The 19,108-nt window shown below is 42.4% G+C and overlaps 1 protein-coding gene across 5 annotated transcripts in view; it reads left to right on the plus strand.

The window, feature by feature from the left end:
• LOC126266784 (irregular chiasm C-roughest protein-like) overlaps positions 1–19,108 on the plus strand; it is a 1,732,081-nt gene that overhangs the window by 1,395,276 nt on the left and 317,697 nt on the right. For all 5 annotated transcript variants that reach the window (XM_049971325.1, XM_049971326.1, XM_049971327.1 and 2 more), the window contains one exon: positions 1,088–1,151. The gene's annotated coding sequence lies outside the window, so the exon portion shown is untranslated. The remainder of the gene's footprint in view (positions 1–1,087; positions 1,152–19,108) is intronic.

The raw sequence follows: 19,108 nt of genomic DNA on the forward strand, positions 1-19,108 counted from the left end.
TCACGTCACACACAGTCTCATATGGAACCTACATGCGCTTTCTTTCATATAGTGTATCTGATAAGATACTGTCATCCCTCTTCCCTTCTGTGCGAAAGGATGAATGAGCAAATATATTTCTAGTTGCGTGCGTGTTGGTAGCAGACAAGCCTGTTTGCTAGAGAACAGTAGGACCAACGTCAGAACAGGTAGCTACGTTTTCGAAAATCAAAGAGGTGTCTATTCTTAGAATGGTCCTATACGTCCCTTCTCATGTTGCTGTAGGGAGCTGCCTCTCTGGTCACTTCCGTTTGTATCTGTGAAGCACCCTCGGTAGGGGCCCACGCCAGTCTGTCTGCGGCGATCGTCTGAAGTGGTAAGATCTCCGACTAAGCGCGTCTCTGCTAAGTCTGTAGGACAATGAATTTCTTAAGTTCAGCCTAACTGAAAATTAAATCACCTTTACTGAGCAGGATTAGATCTAAAATATCTAATGTTATCTTAAATTGCAACACAGTGTAATTCGAGAGTGAAGTTCAGAATATCTTCCGGTAGCTGCTTTGTCACTACTTTGTGAGTAAAGTGAAACCACGTGTTGATCAGTAACTCTAACTAAGATCATCAGTCTTAAATGCAAATGTGAGTGATATTATAACGTCTTGTCTTGAGAATATTTTTTTCAATATAGCAGCTTTTCTTTATGTTCAACCCATGTGGGGTGTACTTTGTGAGACCAGTACCACGTGCTTATATAATTGTTTGACCCATCAGGTTAATAGTAAGGCGATATTAACCAGTTCGAGATTTTTCTTTTGTAAATTGCGTTTCGATGTAATTTATTTTAATTATCAACATTATTTTGACAACATTGCATTGGAATACGTGTGTGTTTTTATATACCTATTTCTAATTTTGTATGTAATATATAATTTTTATAAATGCAATAAAAGGGAAATGCTGTTACAAAAATATTAAAAAGCTTCAATTGGTCAATAATTTTCGGTTATATACTATTTTGACGAAACGAACATTAACGTTTTTACTTGTATAGACTAAGGCTTGCGAAACTTGGATTTTACACCAGTACAACTCATCATTTCTTTTGCAGGCTGCTGCAGCACGCCACGAGACAGGTGAACTGTGGAGACGCAAATAGCTTCCTCCAATCTCTGGTAATTATCATAGACATCCATATTAATGAACCTAACAAACAAACATTATTATTTTGCAGTGTGTTTTCCTTCGAATGTTAGAATGATGTTTGCATTTTTAAGCGCTTGACGGTTCTCACAGAATTTACTTTGCTTACATTCGGCTGCAGTTTACTTGCAATATACCTGGTAGGGAGTTTTGCTTCACAGCCGCTTGCTGTGTTTATGTATGCATATAAGTGTAACACAGAAGTAATGCTGGTGGACCAAATTTTAATTTACATTCTTCTCGTGTACAAAATGTTTTTTAAATCATACCTTTTCTTTTTATATATGGAAACCGTAAAAATCACAGAACTGTCACAAAGCAGAAAACGAAACAGAAATAATGAATTAGCTATTTATAAACAAAAGGTAGAAGATAATTTTGTAAATAATAGTATTTTATCAGTACATGTGACACTCCATGACTTTTAGCATTTCGTGTTCATGGTCTTGTACCGTTTAGTCATTGTCAAGTGGTAATACTATTTACAGAATCCTGAAACTGCTTACACCTGTGTTTCTACTCTAGTTGCCGAGTAGCATGTAAACTGTGCTTCGACATCCTGTACATTGGATTACCATCAGGAGAGCAACAAAATCGGCTTGAAACGTATAATTGCATCCTAAGCAAAACAAATTTTTAAAGTGATCACTTGCGATTTCTTTAAATTCACAGTGTTAATAATGTCGTTACGTCGAACATTAAGTAGCATCGCAACACGCCCTTCCTTCACTTCCCCTCTAAAAAATTACATGAAAGACGTTAATTTAAGCTTTCATACCCTCATGGACTGATTGTCACTGAAGATGAAGCAGCAATATACAACACAGAAACTGTTACAGAAAACGTCGTGAACCACGCTCCTATAGCCCTTCAGTTTCAGTTAGGTAAACCAACACCTAAGAATCTTTGTAACCCTCCACTATGACTGGCGGTGTGTCATACTGACACAGTATTAGTGGACTTAGCCGTATAAAAATAACAATTAACAAGGTTTTTTTTAACGTTGTTAAGAAATCTGTCGACAATGATCCATCCCAGTGATTTTGCATTTGCACTCAAATCACACTCTCAGAGTTAATCTCTTGTTACAAGGACGATTCCAGTAATATGTTTTGTTCTGCAGTTAAATCTATTTTAGAAAGCAGACAGTCCCTTCTGTCCATTGTTGTAACTTGAACGTTGCTCCGAAACGTCTCCAAGTCAACAGCTGTTCTGGAAGGAGCCAACTAACTGTTCTCCCTGTGATGAACTAGCTCAGGGCGGGAAGTATGGTTGTTTGAATCTTGTGTAGTAATCAGTGATTATTTAAGCAATAACGGAAGAGTCTAGTAGGCGATTGTCCGAGGGTAAGGAGCGTACAGGAACTTAGTTCACGGGTAAGACTGGAAATCCTGTCTTAAATTAATTTCAGTTTTATTAATTGCGTCCGTCAACATGATACATTAAACCGTCTATGTCGTTCTTCAGGCTGTGCCGTGTAAGTTACCCGTGTGTTAATTAGTTGTTGTTCCTATCTTATTAGCTCTATAGTTTAAAATGGGCGCTGAAATTTTTGCGTGGCGCAAAGCTGATGTTGGTAATGCATCAACACGGCACTTGTCTCACACTGGCGTTGTTATATTCTTATGATGAGATGGTTATTATTTGAATTTAAGGGGGAGGAGGTTCAAATTTTTAAGTACATCTTTATACATCTAGACCCATCTACAGGGCTCGGGCAGGTCTATGGAGACATCGTGATAAATGCATGCTTGAACATAAATGGAGATGCTGGCCAAGCCCACAAGGTGCGCTGTCATATATGACCACGAACGTATCTGTGCAATGTCCTCAATACCTTGCAAGGATCGTTCTCGGTAATAACAGTGTTCTGTGTAGTTCTGAGTGAGCTATGTTGGAGTTCAGTGAATTCCAACGCGGGCCAATTGGTAGTGCTCATATGATGAGTGCTAGCGCAATCAAGGGCGCCGAAACTTTCGTTGTTTCAAGAGGCACCTTGTGGAAGCTTTATATAGCATACATCATCCGCTAAGTTAAATCGCGGACAAAAGTGTGTGTTTGACGAGTGATCGTGACGGACGGCGATTGAAGAGGATTGGGGTGAAAAATAAGCGGAAGAGAGCTAGAAAAGTCACTTCAGAACTGAATGTCGCATTTGTGAACACCCCCCCCTCCCAAAAAAAAGAAAAACGGTACGAAAGATGCTCAATAAGCAGGAAACTCCTGGGTAAGTTGGAGTTCCATACCAATCACCAGTGATGAAAAAGCCCGTAACAGGAAAACGTTGTGGCGAAGCCACAAAACCTGGACTGTGGACCAATGTGAGAAAGTCATATTGGTCGGACAAGTTTTGTTTCACACTGTTCCCAACTTCTAGCCCAGTTTACGTCCAAAGAGTGAGACATGGTGGGGGTTCGGTGATGATTTGGTCAGCCATATCGTTGTATTCCATTGGTACTCTGCAAGGTAGCTTTTCTGTCAAGAAGGATGTCACCATATTGACGTTGTGTTTCTTCCCCAACAATGATGCTGTGTTGCAAAAAGACACGGCTCCTTTTCAGACAGCGCCTGTCGTCCAGGACTGGTTTTGTAAAAAAAAGAGGATGAACTGTTGCATCTTCGCTGACCACAACATTCACTGAGACTCAATACTACTGAGCCTTTGAGGTCCACTCTGGGGAGAAGCGTGCGTGATCAGTGTCCACCTCCAACATCATTACCCGAAGTTTCCATTATTTTTCAGAAATAATGGTGCAAGATTACTTTGAAAAGCATACAGGACATGTATTTATACATTCCGAGATGGGTACAAGCAGTTTTGAATGCCAGTGGTTTTCCTAGGTCGTGTTAGACATGGTAATGTGTTGCGTTTGTGCTGTTTAAAAAATTTTGCCCCCTCCCAAGATATACATACTCTGCAAGACACCTTACGGTGAGTGGCAGAGGGTACTTCTGGTGCCACAATCATTTGCCCCGCCTTTCTTGCTCCGCCGCGAATTGTTCCTGCGAACAACGAATGACGACAAACCTACGTATGAGCTCCAATGTGTTTGAATTTTTTGTAGTGGTCGTTTCGCGAAACTCACGTGGAAGGAAGTAAGGGACTAACATGTTGCCCAACTCTTCTCGAAACGTACACTCCCTGAATTTCAACACTAAACTTCTCCGTAAAACGCTCTGCCCCTCTTGTAACGATTTCCACTGGTATCAGTTGCGCATCATACAACGCTCTCGTTTTTAATAAATGATCCCGTCACGCAGCGTCCCGATCTTCGTTGAGTCTTCTCCATCCATTCTGTTAACCCCACTTGGTTAAGAGACCGACTGACGAACAATACCCACGAATCATTCGAAAAAGTGTATTCCAAGCCACTTCTTTATAGGATGAATGACATGTTCTTAAGATTCTACCGATAAATTGCAGCCCAACATTAGTGTTTTTTTTTTTTTTTGCAAAAAATTTTGGGTGCTCATTTCACTTTTTGTCACTCCGAATGATTATGCCTCGGTATTTTACGATCCTTAGTGTTTCCAGTGATTTTTACCGATAGCTTACTGAAACAGTAATGGATCTCTTTACACCGAGTAGATATGTTAAATTTATTCGCCAGTCCTTGTACCACCCATATATACTTCCCAGGTTTTCTTGCATTTCCCTAGAATTTGGTGTTGCAACCAGGTGTTAGATCGCACCTCTTCAACCTCCCAGCCATAAAACGCACAAGTTTCGATTTTTCAAAACTTATAATAAAACTTACAACGAGAAATCACTTTTTACGAAATACTGTTCTGAAATTCAGTTCTTAAAACATAGTTACTTATAATCAAAACTATATAACCACAAGATTTAATATAGACAACGGGAGCTACGGTCTGTTCCCGAAGCATCGCCACTTTTCTCCCTAGTTCTGGTCGATACACAGCGACCCAAGTCAGTAGTCTTTGTAACAATGACATGTTTTCAAATGCTCCCAGCTGTAAAGTTCAAATAGTTTTATTCCAGCCCCGCGGTAAACGTGTGTCAGATATTAATTAATAGACGATCTAACAAATAGCGCAGCCGGCCGGAGTGGCCGAGCGGTTCTCGGCGCTACAGTCTGGAGCCGCGTGACCCCTTCGGTCGCAGGTTCGAATCCTGCCTCGGGCATGGAAGTGTGTGATGTCCTCAGGTTAGTTAGGTTTAAGTAGTTCTAAGGTCTAGGTGACTGATGACCTCAGAAGTTAAGTCCCATAGTGCTCACAGCCATTTGAAAATTAACAAATAACGAAATATGATCAAAACAAAGGCGTTTCTCGTTGCGGCAGAATCCTCCCGCAATATTTTAAACACCAACTTTCTCCCCTGAATGCGAAAATATTTTGTTAACGCCCACCTACATAGGGAGAAACGATGATAATTAACAAAATAAGGGAAACTGGAGCTCGCACGGAAAGATATAGGTGTTCTTTATTCCCACTTGCTGTTCGAGGGTGGGATAATACGAACTACTTTGAAGATGGTTCGATGAACCCTCTGACAGGCATTTAAATGTGATCGGCATAGCAGACATGTAGATGTAGAAGAAACTCTTGCCCGTTGGTGTAACGTACAATTCCGACTTTACGAAGAGTTATGAAAAATGTAACACGATGCGAAATGAGACACTGAGTTAGACGTTTAGTAAACGCTTTAAATATCATACGTCTTGTACTCCCTGAGTTGTATTACAAGTGGACTGATTTAAGTTCGTTTTCGTTACCACAGACAAGCATCACATTTGAACACGAATGTCTCTACAATACGCCTCAGCGGCAAATTATAGTTTCGTTGCTATTTAATACACGTGTATTATTTTAAATCACCGGTGCCGAGTTTTTCCACTGAGTTAAAAAAAAATCCCTGGGTAGAGACGGAACTTTGTTCCGGAGCGCTCCGGTCGAAATTAAGGCCTGAAATAGCCTCATAGGGCTTCCGACGCTAGCCACTAGATCATTTATATCTATTGTAAACAGTAATTGCCCTCTGAAGCTCCCTTGCTGTATACCTGAAATTACTTCTACATCTCTCGATTTCACTCTGTGAAAAATATCGCATTGTGTTGCAACTCTTAAAAAATCGTGAATCAAGTCTAAAACATGGCCCAATACTCGGTAAGCTCTTTTTTTTCACTAAACGACAATGCAGAACTTTATAGAATGTTTCTCGGAATCAAGGAACACGGCATCAACGTAGGCGCCTTTGTCTACTGCGTTTTGTAGTCAATGGACGAACAGAGAGAGCTGTATTTCGCAAGATCTCTGCTTACGGAATCCACGTTAGTGTAGATGTTATTTTCGTTCTCCAGAAACGTGATAATGCGTTAGTACAAAGCATATTCTATAATTCTAGAACAAACTGACGTCAGAGACATACGCCTATAATTATGTGCATATTGTCGATGACCTTTCCCTGAAATTCACGTAAAGTGTAATATCGTAAATGCAGCAATGAAGTCGGTAGAATACGTCCAGTTCAATATCAGAAGACAAGCATCTATACTACTAGGTAGAATCGGTCCATCGACGTCACAACAGCAAGTGGAAGGCATTACAGAGTGACACTTTGCCATTAGGCCTCGCTGATCAATTCTGCCGCCAAACTTCTCTATTGGTTCACTCCTGTCAAAGCTCGGACGACTTGCTAAACCCTAAATGGCCGGCCCTTTTGGTCGAGCGGTTCTAGGCGCTTCAGTCTGGACCGCTGCGGTCGAAAGTTCGAATCCTGCCTCGGGCATGGATGTGTGTGTGATGTCCTTAGGTTAGGTTTAAGTAATTCTAAATTCTAGGGGACTGATGACCTCAGTCCCATAGTGCTCAGAGCCACTTGAAACATTTTTTGAAACCCTAAATCACAGTTTACACTCAGAGATGTACCAGTCCAGCAGAAGGATAAGAGGCTAAAGATTCTTTGACACGTGGCGTGGAAGACGGTTAACAGCAGAGGCCTTTCAGTAGTTAATCGTGCCTCGGTGAACCATCGAACAATTAATATTCCATGTAGCGGGGCTGGATGTCATGAGTCTGACTGTCCTCGGGTCAGAAAAAATGGCCTTCACCTATGGATTCCACAGTTCATAAACCCAATGAAACTGTGTAAACGTTCCAGTGTAAATATAGCTGCCTATGTGTAACAGTGATAGACCAAAAAGCCACACGTTCGGGGCTCAGACCCCGCTCAATCCTAGGGGTTTTTGTCTGTCACTTATTTCTTCTGTCACCTCGGTTAATGTCAAAAATACTAAGTCACATTTTAGTTTGAGGTCCAGTTCAAACAATAGATCCCTCTACAACTACACTAGTGTTAAAAATTAAAGCAACAAACAGAAATTTTGCGAGTTTGCTTTTATTTTGCAAGAAAACAGTATAAACAGTTGGTGGTTGTTGTTGTGGTCTTCAGTCCTGAGACTGGTTTGATGCAGCTCTCCATGCTACCCTATCCTGTGCAAGCTTCTTTATCTCCCAGTACTTACTACAACCTACATACTTCTGAATCTGCTTAATGTATTCATTTCTTGGTCTCCCTCTACGGTTTTTATCCTCCGCGCTGGCCTCCAATTCTAAATTTGTGATCCCTTGATGCCTCAGTACATGTCCTACCAGCCGATCTCTTCTTCTTGTCAAGTTGTGCCACAAACTCCTCTTCTTCCCAATTCTATTCAATACCTCCTGATTAGTATTAGTTATGTGATCTACCCATCGAATCTTCAGCATTCTTCTGTAGCGCCACATTTCGAAAGCTTCTATTATCTCCTTGTCCAAACTATTTATCGTCCATGTTCCGCTTCCATACAAGGCTACACTCCATACAAATACTTTCAGAAACGACTTCCTGACACATAAATCTATACTCGATGTTAACAAATTTCTCTTCTTCAAAAATGCTTTCCTTGCCATTGCCAGTCTACATTTTACGTCCTCTGTACTTCGACCGTCATCAGTTATTTTGCTCCCCAAATAGCAAAACTCCTTTACTACTTTGTCTCATTTCCTAAACTAATTCCCTCAGCATCACCCGACTTAATTCGACTACATTCCATTATCCGCGTTTTGCTTTTGTTGATGTTCATCTTATAACCTCCTTTCAATACACTGTCCATTCCGTTCAACTGCTCTTCCAAATCCTTTGCTGTCTCTGACAGAATTACAATGTCATCGGCGAACCTCAAAGTTTTCATTTCTTCTCCATGGATTTTAATACCTACTCCGATTTTTTCTTTTGTTTCCTTTACGGGGTGGCGGCAGGAAGGGTATCCGGCCACCCCTTAACCATTAACATGCCAAATATGATTAACGATGGCTGACCCTGCGTAACTGCGGGACAAGACTCTAGCGATATGTAGAATTCAAGTGCAGCGTGTCATGATAATTTAGGGAATTACTTGTTTTTCCTTTAAAAAAAATACAATATTTGTCCTGAAATGCGATCAGCGATCAAACATCACAGGTTCACTTTAGTGCTAGCACACACCACTCCCCTTACTACATGCAGCTTGGTTTGTCCACGGACGCGATGGTGTGTTTGTTCGAGATACCGCACACGTGAGAAGTGAATTCGTCGAAAAATGCCACTATGTTTAGGAAATCGTTTTCTCATCCAGAAGCCCAAGAAAATTCTCAACAAATTGGGTTATACGAGACTTGTCACCTAGTTTCAACGCTTGCGACGTTTACAATAGGTATGGATACAAGGTAAAAGCTTTCTCAAGAATTTTGTGCACGTGATGATCGAGCATAGTAGTGTATTTCTCACCTTATAGTTTCCTCTTCGTTACGCTTCAGTTTTAGTAAGTTAAATGTAGCAAACATTCTTCTCTAGAACGAAGGCAGTGTCAGTAACAAACAGAATGTGTATAGTCTGTTTTATTTTTCTGGATAATTTGTTTTATGATTTACTTCCATGACAGGCTTGGAGTGCCAGAGTCTGGGAGCAATTACGTTAATAAAAGATGTTACCAAAGAAAAATTGAGTAAACTGTATTAGTTGGAAATTTTGTATCAGTCCGCAAATAATCTTTTCTCTACAAATGACTAGAGCTACGTATTGCAGTAATCCTCTCGTGTCGTATATTTTCCGTTATACTCCCTTACACGTTCACACATTGTAGCAGCCTAATTAGAGAGCAATGAAGGTGCCTGGACGTTCCTGCTTTTGAATGTCTGCCTTTTGCTTGAGCCAAAAAAAAAAAAAAAAAACGTAGCTTTATATTCGCTTGTTTTTATCCAAGCACTAAAAGTAATTATACCGTTAATCTCCTTGATATCTACGGGACGAAGGTGTATCTTTTTTTATCAGGTATTCGTTCCAGAAGTCATTACAACTACACACAATTACGTACGTACGTATAATGCCTGATACGGAGCAATAGCGCAAATTTGTGAAATAATTACGGCATAAACCTCAAAGCTGTCGTAGTTAGAAAAATTTTCGATAATATGGTATTAGCAGAGTTATTAATGCTTATGAAACCGATTTTGCAAAAGGTTTAAACCTGCTTAGCCGTGGAACACGTAACGGAAATATGTTTGTAAAAGGAACGGATCACGTTTCATGCAGCTGACGTTTTCTGTTGATTGAAATCTCTCTGCAGTGCCAAACAACAAAGACACACAAGTTTAAAATGCTGATAATGTCTCTGTAATTAAAACAGAGAGCAGAAACAATTTGTTACACCTGAGAGGGGCTCGTGGAAACAGTAGCAAATATTCCAGAACTGCCACAGTATAGCGTCTGTTGACAATAAAATATGTTTGGTAAACTCAATAAAACCGGCTTGGTGGATTTTGCATGCTTGGCCTGGATTAATACGCATAGAGAAATGGCCCAATATATCCCATTCTATCGTTTGTGCACGATAGTTTTGTTCACCTAATTAACAGCCAGTCTCTCTTTTTTATTGATAAATAAATAATCCCCCGACTATTGAACAAACCTGATAGGAAGCTCATTCATTTGTTTCCTTCACTTTTTAGGGTTGTGAAATTTTCTTGCTTGCTCAACACCTGTAAGACTTGTATGCAGCCAACGAACTGGTTAGGTTCAGACTTGTGAAGAACTACAGCCATTAACCAGAACGGGCCCCTACAAAAAAATTCTGACATATGTCGAAGTACTTGCCGTGCTAATTTCAACGCGAAAAACTTTGAAATTACGGCACGACTAGAAGTTTCTTGAAATATCGAAAGCACCGCGTTCCGAGTTGATTTCAGCTGTTGAACAACAACTCTGTAAGAAATATCAGGAATTTACGAACATCGTGTACTCATCGATTTCAAAATGTCGAAAGTGAGAGCCGCTAGCAACCTTGAGTCGCTATAGTTCTGAAATCAGAGCTTGCAAATGTTATTAGTATGGCCACGCAAACAGTCGCAAGAACTCACAAGCCCATAGAAGCTGTGGCGGACGTGGCGATGTTTCAAGTCCTTCAAGGACAATAATTTGTTAAATCTCTATAGTTGAATATATGACATTCAGAACCTTCTTCGTCTGCTCATCCACTAACCATTAACAGCATGCTTTGTGGAAACAAAGGCGGTAGTAAGATCGAGGTAAAACGTCCTGTCCGTAGAGACAAACCACAAGGATGCGTTGGACAACTGGGGAGCAAATTGAAAGAATATTTTTCAAAGGGAACTTCCTGGTGTTTGTCGTAATCAGTGTAGGGATTCTAGAATTAATTTTTCACTTTTCAGCCGAGTCCGCGCTGACACGAAACTTGCTGCCTTTTGAGGGCAAGTGCTCTACCGACTGAAGTAGGAGATGAAGCACTGACGTTGGTAAGAGTATGAGGACTGGTCTTGAGTCGTGCTTGGGTTGCGCAGTCGGTAGAGTCCTTGCTCGAGAAAGGCAATGGTCCAAGTTCGAGTCTTGGTACAGCAGACAGTTTTAATCTGCCAGGAAGTTTCATTGCGAGGGTTCCTACGAAATCTTTGTGTGGAAGGCAAGATGAGGATATGAACTCCACTGTTCTGATTGGTTCAAATGGCTCTGAGCGCTATGAGACTTAACACCAGAGGTCATCGGTACCCTAGAACTTAGAACTACTTAAACCTAACTAATCTAAGGACATCACACACATCCATGCCCGAGGCAGGATTCGAACCTGCGACCGTAGTGTCGCGCGGTTCCAGATTGAAGGGCTTAGAACCGCTCGGCCACACCGGCCGGCCAATGTTGTGAAATTAGTCAAGTGCTTTAAGCGCAGTGCCGCTTGTCCTTCGTTTATAATTTGTGTAGGGACCGCCTTCTGCCGGCCTGGAAACAGCAGCTAATTCGTAAGAATGCAGGCCGAGAAGCTGTGCGGTATTGTTAGGCGCAAATAAATTATATACAAAATATTCCATTTATTGCTGAAAATATAAATCGTTTCTGCTACTTCTGGGGCTGGAAACCGCTACTACTTCTTCAGAATGCAGACCAAGGAGGTGCGCGGTATCGTTAGATTCAATAAAATAGTACTGAAAATTATCCCATTTCTTACTGAAAATACAATTCGTTGCTGATTCTTCTGCCGACTGGCGACTGCGTTATTAGGAGAAGAATCCGCTGAATACTCCAGCGGTCTCACGGTTGCCGAGGACGCTGCATCAGCTCAAAGTGGAAGTTGATGCCACCCCGATGCAGCGGTTTTGCCGTCCGTTGATGTGGTAGGTACGCACCATCGGTAGCTCAGCTTGGAGATAGCAGTGATATTGACGTTTGTGCTTTCGTATCACATGTCGTTTCCGGGAATACTCAAACACTCCCAGATCACTGCCCGCATTGTTCTCTCAGGTGGACCGCGATGTCTGAAGCCGAGCAGTCGTGCAGAATGATGAACCTGGCCCGCCAGTGCAGTAGACTATCAGCCTCTGTGACACTGAAGTTTGCGGCAGCTTCTGCCCTGGACCGGAGTCTTGTTGGTAGACACTCGGAATACGTATCAGCGTCGGCTGCTGTGCTCACGTCAGTACTGGATACTGGACTCCGTCAGCTGTGGCTTCAGATTGATGATCGTCTCGCTGGTCAGCGAGTGAAAGACCAAGTAGAACTATCTCACACGCAAGACATTACCATAACATAACCAGGGAATCGAATAGGAATGACATGAACGCCATCTATACCACTGATCCAGCGCCAAAACCTATTGGAGGTAGAGTACGAGTATTTATGTCGCTGTGAAGGGTCTTTGCTCCGAGACATCATTCGTAATGAACTAATTGATTCTGCTCTTTCCGAGTCGTCAGCGGTCTTCAGTTCCGCTACATGAGCTTAACGAATTTGTTACAGGTTCTTTACTGCTCAGTTAAACGCTCGCTAGACGTTGTTTCGTGCCTAGTGTCTCATTTATTATGGGAGCAACGAAGAAAGTTCGATCTGCACTGTTCTAACCATTTTCTGTAGAGTTGCTCGCTGTCTCTCTTAAGAGTGTCTTTGTGGCTGTCTTCCTGCCCCACGAACGGTGTTGAAATGTGACTAACGCCGGCTGTTCAAACGTAAAAGAAATGTTACGCTCACATTTCCTAATTAATTTTGTCGCAAATCACTTATATCATGCTTTACTGCAACACTGGCACCTTTCTTGTCATGTGCCATTTCTGAGCTTGCACAGCGTCTGTCGTGGCCAGATTCGTCCGACTCTTTAAGCCGGCCCCACAGGGGACGGGTTGGTTAACGCTGACGTGGAGCTGTAGAAGTTTTGTGACGTCACTTCCTGTTATTTCACGATGAAGAGCCGCTGCCTCGGGTGAAACACAAAATTAGTTGTACGATATTTCGACAATGTGTTACGAAACACCTGGCCAATAAGAGGCAAGCACGCTTTCTGCGTTAGAGGCAGAACTTGCGAAACGCCGTATTTTATTTGATGAAGCCAATATTTGCTGGGTCTTGTTTGTAACTCATGCTGTTTCTAAACATCAGCACAATGATAATTTCTCTAAAACACGTCGTTATTGAACGATTTGTCGTAACGAAATGACGGGAAGCGTCAAATTTTTGGTTAATGAATTTTCCTATGTAGCTATTTTCGTGTTATAACTCCCATGTTATGAAAGTAACAGTTTTTAAGGCAACAGTACATTGCCGGTTTTCAAAAATGCATTGTTCTTGGTAGATTTGTTATTATTAATGGTCAGTTAAGAACATGTTGGCGATTAAAGCTTTCAGACGGCCGTAATTAAAATAGTGAATAATTTGTTTTATAAGCTCAGCGTAGCATAGTTGATAGATGCTCCAAGTTATAAAGCAGAGTCTAGTAGCATCGCGTTTTGCTGTAGCAATTTTCGTTTTTTTTTTCTATCTTCTTGTTTCCTAAAAGGCTGTGCGGCTTTCTTACTAAATTCACAGAAATATTTTCTGTAATATTCGATACTACGTCTATACCAGAGCGCTTTTTCTCAGGACAGCGTTTTTTCGATTTTGTGAAGATTTATAAGGTGATGTACTTCCTGATGGATATGAAATTTTGCTTCTTTTCTCTTATAACATGTTCATGGACACTGAAGTTTTATTTATTTATACTACAGAGAGAACAACATGACTAGCATATGGAAAAGGGAGGAACTGTGCGTTTTAATAGAGATAACGTAGGAATTTTACGTGCGTCCGTTTTCGTAAACAAACTATGTTGTCTGGGAGCCAGATACAACCTACCGTTGCCACAGGAGAGCGCTGCAGTCGCAAATGACGTTAACTAGCGCTTCCCATGTAACGCCGGCGCTGCGTCTTGTGAGGTTGAATTTTTCGTCTGCGATCGCGTTGGCGTCCTCGTCCCGTGTGAGGACGACATTAGCACCGTTCGGTGCGCGGGACAAATCATATGACGCATTGCTCCGTAGACTTCCTCGGAAATGTTTCTTGGCGGACCCGGAATATCAGTGTGGTTACAGATATACAGTAAGTCTAAGTCACCAGCCTCGCTTTGACCCGCAAGATACATGCCATTCAGGGTTCCAGTAATGGTAAGCAGCTTTCTTGATCACAGGTTTCAGATTAGTGTAAGAGAGGGGTGTTACACGGAGTTGTCAGTCAGTAATGTTCATCTTAGCTATGTAGTTGACTACTTCGCTACGCAAAATACCAAAAAATCCTTTTATCGATAGCGACTGAACATCTACGTCTTTTTTTTTATTTTTTATTGTCTCCAATATATCCAAAATACGTCTGTTAGACTGCTTGTCAAATTTGGCGTTTTGTGACTTTCCCGTAACGCTTTGGGAGACGGTATCAATACGAGCTTAAATGCCTTAAGCCACAGTAAATGGGCAGACATCTAACGGTCACAGAACCAATTGGAAGTCTCCTCGATTTTGGTTAAACTATGTGAAGCTAAGTAAACGTCATGTGACGTCTGTTATGAGTGTAAGACTTGAGACATGGTTGTTAAATTGCATATTTACGTACGGTGTGCGCAAGTGAAGCGTGAAATAGTCTTGAATAAAATGTGAACACATTGTAAGAACAGACTTGTACATAATGTCATCTCTTTAAAACATTGGTTATTCCCAAAACTAAGTTTATTCTACTTTAATTCACAGTTTTTACGCTAATTCTGTATTATTATAACCGTTGCTGGCTGTATGGTCAATGATTTTTAAAGACAAAAAAAAAGAATAAATAAAAATGAGAAGCATCATTGGGGAAGTGGTCTCAAACATTACAAAACGAGTTCCTGTACACGTTACTAACAGTAACGATTTCGAACATAATATTACATACAGTGTGTGTTAAGTTATAAAATGTATGCGGCGTCCGCGCGACTTTTCGATCAAACTGCTAGTGTTTGCAGACGAGAACGTGTTTTTGCTGCACGCACTGGAAACACACCCGCTTTTTCCTCGTACAGGATCGCCCAACCACGGCCTCGCAATTTTTCGTCGGATGCAATTAACGTCATGACGACGATGCAGGCCTCGCAAAATTTATGTCATCCTATTGGCATTACAAAATAGCGCAGAACGTTGATGGCGCAGATAAGTGGCGGTCTGAAAATGCCGAGAGGTTATCTCTGCAGCATGCTAGGCAGCGAGTACACATTAACTTAGCGATAGGGTAGTAATGTGGTAATGTAGACGTTAATAAGCATTCTGTACCCTGAAAAGAACGCCGGAAACCAATTTTCAGGGGTGACGTTCCACTGTCTTCGGTTCAGTAAATGGCTCGATGAAATCGGTAGGTATCTGGGCACCTTGTACATTCGGCGATTGGGAATCTCTAAATTCCGATTCGAGTTCTCGAGAGCCTCTGTGCGACCTAACGTATCACCCTTTTGTGCACAGGATCCAGGAATGCCCTCACGGTCGCTGATGCAGAAACTAATGCGTCGCTCGTATGTGTTCTCGGACGAGTCGGGGTGTCGAGAAATGAGCCTGCTGATGAATCTATCAAGGCTGCAGCTCTACTTACTTACTCCTTGGCGCCACAGCCCTTGTAGGACCTTGGCCTCCTGGACAATCTCTGCCCAATATTCTCTCCTGGCTGCCTTGGCTCTCCATCTTCTAACCGCCATTCTTCTCAACTCCTCCTCCACATTGTGTAGCCATCTGATCCTTGGTCTGCCCCTTATAAGGCGTGCACCTGGTTTTCATTGAAAACTTTCTTGGCTATGCTGCTCTCCTCCATTCTTTGTACGTGTCCCAACCGACGTAGTCTACTGCGCTTTATTTATGTCACTATCTCTGGTCTATTATACAACTATCTGATCTCCATATTATTTCTGATTCGCCACAGCCCCATGTCACTCACCGGCCGAAGATTTTCGTAAGTATCTTCCTTTTCCATCTCTGCAACAACGTCTCATTATCAACTTCAGATTCCTACCAAGGCTTCTTACTCTAAATACTTTAATCAGTGCAAACTAACTCCTGTTACCATCTGTAATCCTTTCATGTATTTCTTCTCTTAGATCCTGTCGTAATTGCCAAGTTATGAGGCTGTGGAAGTTTTTCAGTAAAGCACGTTCGTAGTTGATCTCGCAAAAAAACTGTAATTGATTATCAATAAACAACTGAAACGACCCAACTAACTATATTTCTCTTTAAAATAGATAGGCTGTCTTTAGGACAAAATGTCAGATGAAATATAAAACTGAGTCCGACTTGCCTATTTTTGGAACTGCATCGCTAATCTTATTTAGTCACAGTTTAGAGGTCGCACTGTCACTTCAATTATGAAACATGGACACATCACGATCTTCTTGTTTTGTAGCGTTCATACTTCACAGACTAATTGTTGTGGAACACTGCTACTGATCTGGCAAGTGCAGCAGATTTATCTTGCCTTTATGATAACTGTAAGCGATTCTTGTTACTGTGTTCAGTTGGTGTCCTTTTTCTTATTTGTTTACATCAGTGTTGTCAACATAAGAGCTGTTCTATTCAGCACATGCAGGATGCAGTGGGTATAAGTGCAGATATTTCTATTAATGACTCAGGGCAGTATACAGAACAACACTGCTTCAGTATTTACGCCATTTGCAGATTAGTAATTATAGCCATTATAAGTTGTACGTTTTTAGATTGGTTAGTACCTGCAGGAACATTTGGCAAGAGCAAACCATTGATGCTTACTTTCCCCTGAGCAGCAGGTCAGTTATCGAAGAGTGGACGCATGAATGCAAAACAGTGAGGCTATACTGACAGAAGTAGTCCACCTAGTGAAGCAGTGAAATGGTTCAAATGGCTCTGAGCACTACAGGACTTAACTTCTGAGGTCATCAGCCCCTAGGACGTAGAACTACTTAAACCTAACTAACCTAAGGACATCACACACGTCCACGCCCGAAGCAAGATTCGAACCTGCGACCATAGCGGTCGCGTGGTTCCAGACTGTAGCGCCTAGAACCGCTCGGCCACATAGCCGGCAGTGAAGCAGTAAGATCGTGCAGAAATTTTCATATCGTAAAGTATGTGACATGTTTGCGGGACGCCTGTTGGACGCAATATGTGTACGTATTAAGGTACCACATACAAAAATGTCTGGTCTTACATCTGTAACATCTTATATATCAGATTAAATCCAATGAAAATGTCTTAATGTAAAACGCAAAAGGCATCTGGAAGATAAGTACATGTAGAATAAAATGTTCTCGTGGTTTCACCCGTGGCAAGTGGTTGAAATGCCACTTAACAACTTGATGCGGCTGGAAACCTGAGAACACTTTATTCAGTGACACCATCTCATAACTATGCTTTCTTACATAATTAAAAATTGATCGCTACATAAACAAGGCGTTCCAGTTCATAAAACGAACATATCACGGTCTCCCACAGCAGTCCTGCGAGTGGAACACGGTAGAGGAGAAATGAAAGTGGTATCAGATGGACACTCCAACACGCAATGTAGAGTGACTTGCGGAGAACAGCTGTAGGTGCAGATTAACGAGAATACAAATTCGAACTCTAAGAAATTCCGGTGATATCCATATAATTCCGAGCACTGTAAACTCGCCGACAGACCCGCGATATCTCTGGGTCAGCGACTTCTTTGTCATCGCCAGGCTGACGTCCGCCTCCTATTAGCGGCCGCTGCGCCGCAGAGACATAATTTACCTGCGCTCCCCAGATCAAAGTGATCGCATTAGCGCTCATTACTGCAGCAAATTCCCGCGTAGCTCTCCCTTCCGCTGCTGTGCTGGAGAAGAAACGCGGGTATACTGAGCCAGTGTCCGGGCGACTTGTTTTGAGAAGCGCGGCCCCAGCGTTCCGCCAGTGGAAAGGTCGCACACTCGCCAGCAGAAAAGTAAATAAAGCGCGCAAACAAGTGGACCGTGCTTGCTGGTGCTCTCGCTGGAGGTCTAATGCGGCTGCTAGGTGGGGTGGCGGTAGGGTAGGGGGCGGAGGGGAGTGGAGGGGCAGTCGCTGTCCTGTTATCGTCGTCCCGTTCGCTAGAACCGGCTCCCTAATGACAGGTCAAATTGGCCTTCAATGGGGAGCAGCCGGCAGCGCGCGCTGGTCACCGCTGCCTCCCCATCCCCTGCTGCACCGGAACTGCGCCGCTACGAGACAGGCCCGATTCTCCGGCATCCCACTCCAGCTGGCCGTCTCCTAACCGAACACAAGCTACGGCGGTAGCGGCAGCGTCCCGGGGATAAAGAACCAGCGAGGGGCCGGCGGAGGCGTGCCCTATCTCCCATCTCCGGACCTTTAATTCTATTTCGCCGGTGGAATTTAAATGTTATCTCTTGGGGCCGATAAATTACTGTGCGGCGAATTCCCCGTGGCAAACTCCCTCCCCCATTCCCTTGTGAATGCTCGCTCCACCTCACCATTTCCCGGCTTCCAGTGCGCACCATGACAGCGTCTGTCGCACAGCATCTTTAGAGAGCAACTCTGGGTTTGCTTTGTTCTTCTTTTCAAAGATTGTACTGCCACTTGCAAGAACAGTTGAACACAGTGCAGCAACTGTGATTTCTCAGGCTTTCTCGGCATGGATTGATTAATGGTGGTCTTCCGGGTATTCAGCACTGTTGTTGTTTCCATTTAATGCACAGTTTTTCGACGACCGTCTACTTCAGATGGTATAAATGGCGGTGCATTCGACGCTCTCCTATTTATTACGAACAAGAGAAGCCGCCGACAAGTGACTCACAACAATTTGTAACACCTCCGTTTTTATCCCGACCTGATCTGATCGAATAGCAGCCCAATATTTATTATTAACATGACCGTGAACCTAGTGGGGCTGGTAATCGGGAATGACTGCTACGGAAGTTGTTAGTTTCCAGTTCGTCCTGTTCAATACTATAATACTGAATGTACTGTAATAAGGAACACCAAACAATTTTACTAATTATGAACTTATATTCTTCTCAAAACACAAAAAGGAGACAGCCACTGTCTTCGTCATACATATCTAATTACGGCTAATTTCAGCACAGGCTTTCTTCATTTTCCATTATCGTCACACGCTAATCCATCACTGCATCCAGCGCTA

This window comes from Schistocerca gregaria, chromosome 4, assembly GCF_023897955.1.
Source record: "Schistocerca gregaria isolate iqSchGreg1 chromosome 4, iqSchGreg1.2, whole genome shotgun sequence".
Lineage (NCBI taxonomy): Eukaryota > Metazoa > Arthropoda > Insecta > Orthoptera > Acrididae > Schistocerca > Schistocerca gregaria.